This window comes from Podarcis cretensis (genome assembly GCF_951804945.1).
Source record: "Podarcis cretensis genome assembly, chromosome: 3".
NCBI lineage: Eukaryota > Metazoa > Chordata > Lepidosauria > Squamata > Lacertidae > Podarcis > Podarcis cretensis.
In genome coordinates, this window is record NC_137172.1 from 33,751,509 (window position 1) to 33,757,508 (window position 6,000).

A 6,000-nucleotide genomic window follows, 5' to 3' on the forward strand; every position below is an offset into this window, starting at 1 on the left:
CATTGGGTTTGGGATTTCACGCTGCAAAACTTTTATTATTATAATAAAAAAAAAATACAGTTTGTAATGTATTGCACAGGTTATGAAGGAAGCTACGAGATAGCTCAGTGAGACTCTTAACATGGGTTTGAGCCCCACGTTGGGCGAAAGATTCCTAAACTGCAGGGGGTTGGACTAGATGACCCTTGTGGTCCCTTCCAACTCTACAATTTATGAGAGTCTCTGATTCTATGGAAATGGCTATAGCCAAGTACATATGTTCCATTGTGCTCCAATCATTATATGTATCTGATTTTTGTACACGCTTGTGCATTGTCTTCTTTTAACACAACTACGTGTAATTGCAGCATTATTGTGTGACTATTCATGCACCCCGAAGAATCCTCTGCTGATTATTCAATAAAGTTTTTATAACGCTAAGTAGCACTGAGATGTGTGAAAAGAGGTCTTTGTGAACTCATTGTATGCCTTAACTCATACAATGCAAACTCTGTTCTGTGGATCGCAAGGAAAGTGTTCTTGCCATGGTGCTTTCCTTGACATTTTTGAAAATTTTATATATCTAGCAGAGAAACACTTCCAGGATTCTGAAGATATGACTCCTGTTTTCTGTGTGCATGGTGGGAAACAACACACAATCTATCTTGGGGGGAGGGATGCATTCATTTATATTGAGAGGTACTTCTACACCATCACACTTTTCACTGGGTGCATTAGCAGAAAGAATTACAAGGACATCACTGTGTAGCTGGAGACCTGGATGAGAAGTCTTTCATGGAGACAGAAGAACAATGTAGAAAACAGAGCATACAAAATACAATGAATAGAGAAGGTAGGCCGATATGGCAATTAATAATATAAAAATCAGGAGTAATTCAAGAATCCAGCCCCCAAGTTCTCGGAATACAAAAGAGTTCACCTTGTATGTATAATACAACTGGAGGCATAATAAAATGCATATGGAATTTGGAAGGCTCTTATATCCTTTTGCATGAGGTCGATTTTTTGGCAACTTCAGTGATCTACAACTTTTGGATTTATTTATTTAGATGTTCTTTGCATGGCCACTATTGGATGATAGGAATCTAGCAACATCTAGAGGGCCACAGGTCCTAAAGTGCTGATCTAGCACTTGGGAGACCAGAGTTCTACTCCCCATTCAGCTATGAAGCTCGCAGGTGACATTGGGCCAGGCATTGTCTCTCAGCGTAACCTGCCTCACAGAATGGTTGTGTGAAAATGGGGAAGAAGAAAGCCATGCACCTTATGTTCCTTGCTGGAAAAGGGGACGATCAACTAATAATAATAATAAAATGAATAAATTAAAAGTGGCTTTTTAAAAAACCCAGCTCTTCTCACTAGCGCTTATTCAGACAAACTTCTGGACTGGGTCCTTTCCACAAATAGTGAGGATTGGGCCTGTTACATCTACGTCCCTGAAGCTCAGCACTGGCACTCAACAGGGATGCGTACTAAGTCCATACCTGTATTCGTTGTATACATATGGTTGCATTTCATCTGACCCATCTAATGCAATTATTAAGTTTGCTGATGACACCACCATAATGGGTTTAATTACAGGCGGAGACGAATCTGCGTACGGGGGGAGGTTCAAAAGGTATCCACATGGTGCTCAGAGAACAATCTGCACCTAAACATTGGCAAGACAAAGGAGATGGTGTTGGACTTTCGGAGGAAGAGAGGGGAGCTAGCCCCATTGTATAGCAGGGGGCGCTGTGTGGAGAGAGTCTCTTCCTTTAAATTCCTGGGAGTCCATCTTAATGAAGACCTTACTTGGAAGGTCAATACAGCCCAGGTAGTTATGAGGGCCCAACAGAGACTTCATTTCCTTAGGGTCTTGCAAAAGAACAATGTTAGACAGCAACTGATGATTTCCTTCTATCGGTCCACGATAGAAAGTGTTCTCTCATACGATGTGGTACGCTGGTTTGACAGCCATGGACAGAAAGTCCCTACAGAGGGTGGTGAAGACAGCACATGATATCATGGGCTGTCCCCTGAGTCCGCTAGATGTTATCACAGGAGACCATCGCCTCAGAAGAGCGAGGAACATTCTCAGGGATGACTCACACCCTGGCCAGCACCTTTTAAATCTCCTGCCCTTGGGCAGGAGATATAGAAGCATGATAAGCTGCACCAACAGGTTAAAGAATGAATTAATTTTAGAATGTATTTCAATTAACTGATTGTGATTTTATGTAAACTGTGTTATCTTTACTGTTGTTAGCCGCTCTGAGCCCGGCTTTGGCTGGGGAGGAGAGGTTATAAATAAAATGTATTATTATTATTATTATTATTATTAATAACAGTTTCTACCCGTGGGCCGTGAGGCTGCTGAATGGAAGGCAGCAACATTGCAGCTGACGTTTGGGGCTGGTGGTCGTAGAACAACACACAGAGTGTAACAAGGACAGAGAGATGGGGTGGGGGCTCATTTAATCTCACTGTAAACAAGTGGTACAGTGACAATAAAGTATTTCTATTAGAGATATCTGCCCCCACCCTGCCAGATATGCCATGATTAGAGAAAGGCTGATTTTCCTAGCGAGTAGCTTTTTGCAGAATGAGATGCTGGAAAACGACGGGCTCCCTCCGCTTTTGCTTCCTGCTGCGTCTCACACTGGATTGCACCTGAAAAGGAACCTTGCCAAGCTTGAAGTTCAATTTATCAGCACAGTCAAGATTGATTTGTTACACCACCAATGCTGTGGAAATGAATGTCTCCATTCTATTCCCATCCAATCCCAGCAGATCTTTGTTTTCCTCAGGTCACCTGTGTAATGTAAGACGCTGATGTTCCTCAGATAAAGCAGGGAGCAGTGGTGGAGGAGGAGGAGGAGGGGGACTTCTGCAAAATACAAATTAACTGCCTGCATCCAGCAAATACATTACCAAAAATTAATGCTGGTTGGAATGTGAAGCGGAGCCCAGATACAACCTGTGCCTGGCAATGAGGCAACTGCAGCTGCATGATATGGGCGGGGGTGGGGTGGGGAGCAGAATATGGCAACTACTTTAAAGGGCAGTATTTGAATTAAAGCCAACATGAACATCTACATTTTGGCATTTTGTTCACAAAGGCCTTTGACCCTTGTCATCTGGTTTGTTATCACAAGTCTGTATAAATATGCTCTTAGTTCAGCTGGCTGTTTTCAAAACCAGATTTATTAATATTATTGGTGTTGTCATTTGACTGTTGTTATGTTTTGAGATATCTAATACTGTCGTTAGCTACCTATTTATTTATTTACTTATTTAGGTGATTTATATACTGCATTTTTTTTGGCAAAAACCATTAAGCTGTTTGCCAAAAGGGCACATTTAGATGTGGAGGAAATTGCATTCATGTACCTGATTTTAATTCCAGGGCTTTTGCCACATTTTCTACTTTTACTTTCATGCTACAATACCTGTTGTGGACTTGCGGCTTTTCAAGCGGTACACTATCGTGTTGCGCTAAATTTCACTTCCACCGGTGAGGGTGTCGTGTGATACAGCAGCAGTGGCGTAGCGTGGGGGTGCAGGGGGGGCCGGCCGCACCGGGCGCAACATCTGGGGGTTAGGGTTAGGGGGCGCAAATCCACGGGTTAGGGGGCGCAAATTACTTGCCTTGCCCCGGGTGCTGACAACCCACGCTACGCCACTGTACAGCAGCACACATTGCACATCATGGCTACCTTCCTCACCTTTTCCACACATCCATGCCTCTCTGTTCCCACACCATCCCCCCATGAAAACAGCAGGAAAGAACTGCATGCTGGTATACGGCCCCAATTCCCAACAGTTTACTCCTGCAATTTTCCAGGTTATGGAGGTTGCAAATGGATCCCCCCACCCCCCGAAATCAAATAATATGGAAATGAGTGCTAAATAAGCACTATATTCCACTAGTTTTCCAGAAGTGGCTTTTACATGGTGCAAAAGCCAAAATATATTGTGGAAGTTAGAGAAATGGGGAAATGCAGTAAACTGCTGTGTGAATGCAGCTAAAGTATAATAAAGTATTACAAGTCATAATCAAAATACTTTAGGAAGGTCCACTGTTCGAAACAGTACAATTAATAACTGAACTTTATCACCCTGAACAAAGAGCAGAAGGTGCAAGGTGGCAGAGCATCAGTCTGAAGCCCTTGAGAGTCACTGCCAATCAATGTAGACAATACTAAGCCAGATAGACCAATGGCCTGACTCAATATAAGGCAGCTTCTTTTGTTGCTATGGGTTTGTGCCGGACATTTAAAATATCTAAACATTCTAATGAAGCATACCAGACCTCTTTTTTTTGTGTGTGTGGGGGGAATACTCTAGAGGGTTGGAGAACTCATTTTTCCTATGATGTTTCTGGATGACAACAGGCAGAGTCTCTTCTGAAGATCACGTCAGCTGATTTGTCCTGTTGTAGGGGACGGGGGTTGCTAGGTGTTTTGGTCCCAAGTGGTTTAGAATTTTATACGTCAGCAATAGAACCTTGAACTTGGCTTGGTAGAAATAAGCAGCCAGTGCTGATCTTTAAGCATATAAAGAATAAATAAATAAATAAATAAATAAATAAATAAATAAATGGTAAAGGACCCCTGGATGGCGAAGTCCAGTCAAAGGTGACGATGGGGTGCGGTGCTCATCTTGCTTTTTAGGCCAAGGGAGCCAACATTTGTCCACAGACAGGTTTCTGGGTCATGTGGCCAGCATGACTAAACAGCTTCTGGCACAACAAAACACCGTGACAGAAACCAGAGCACATGAAAATGCCGTTTACCTTCCCACCACAGCAGTACCGATTTATCTACTTGCACTGGCATGCTTTCAAACTGCTAGGTTGGCAGGAGCTGGGACAGAGCAACGGGAGCTCACCCCATCATGAGGATTCGAACCGCTAGCCTTCTGATCGGCAAGTCCAAGAGGCTCAGTGGTTCAGACCACAGCACCACCAGCGTTATATGACATATAAAGTTTCATATATGAATGACTAGATGGCACCACTCAGTAGTCTACCTGCAGCATCCTAATTGCAGCTTCCAAACCAAGCACAATTGCAGCCAATGCATGGGTCACAAACACCTTTGAGAATATACCTGCTTTTTTGGGGATGGGGGTATGTGGGGCAATATCAAATTTTAGCAGATCCCCATTTTCATCACCCACACTCAAGTTTCATTTACAAACAAACAGGATGCCATAAGGGAAAAACCAAAGGTCTGACATCTTACCTGAAGAAATTGATGTGCATTAGATTCAGGACAAACAGGACACTTCATCCCACAATACAAGTTGGATAAGAAGAGGCTGTTGAAGGCACCATCGCGAAAGTGAGGTTGTGGGGGAAGCTGGGACTTCTATGTTCATTTTGGATCCATGTATTTTAGAGTGACAGGATGGAGCCCCATTTAAGAAGCAACCCAGTTCCAAGGAATTTGAGAGATGTTTGGGATCATTGGTAGAATGGATTATTGTTGTTCATCCAGTGTGGAAGAATCCTTCACAGGAAGTAGCAATACACCTTAGTTCCTATTAGAGGCTCACAGCCTACGGCCAAGTCCATGTACACAGGGAGGGGGGGGAAACAGCATGAATTCTGTATCAACATACCCAAATTCTATTAGAAGGAAATTCTGTCAGTATAACGCATCATGCAGAAGTATTCTTATTTGCAAAATTTACTTGCTTCCAAAACTGAGGGAAAATCTATCCATCCATCCATTTGTAGGATCCTGAAATGCAGGAAGATAGAAACCTGTGTCGGGAAGTACAGTATTCGCCATGGGAAAAGTACAGAGATCTGTCCAAGGTACTGAAGCCTCTGACCATTAATGTTTGCTCTTTCAATCCTGATCTAGACTCTGAGATGCCAAGAAACAACAGGGGTCCATCTTTTCTCAGTAGTCACAAGAATAAACACGTTAAAGAAAAAAAATTATAAATTATAAAAAGCAAATTTCATAAGCAACAGTGACACGTTATGAATGCTAGCATGAATGTGCA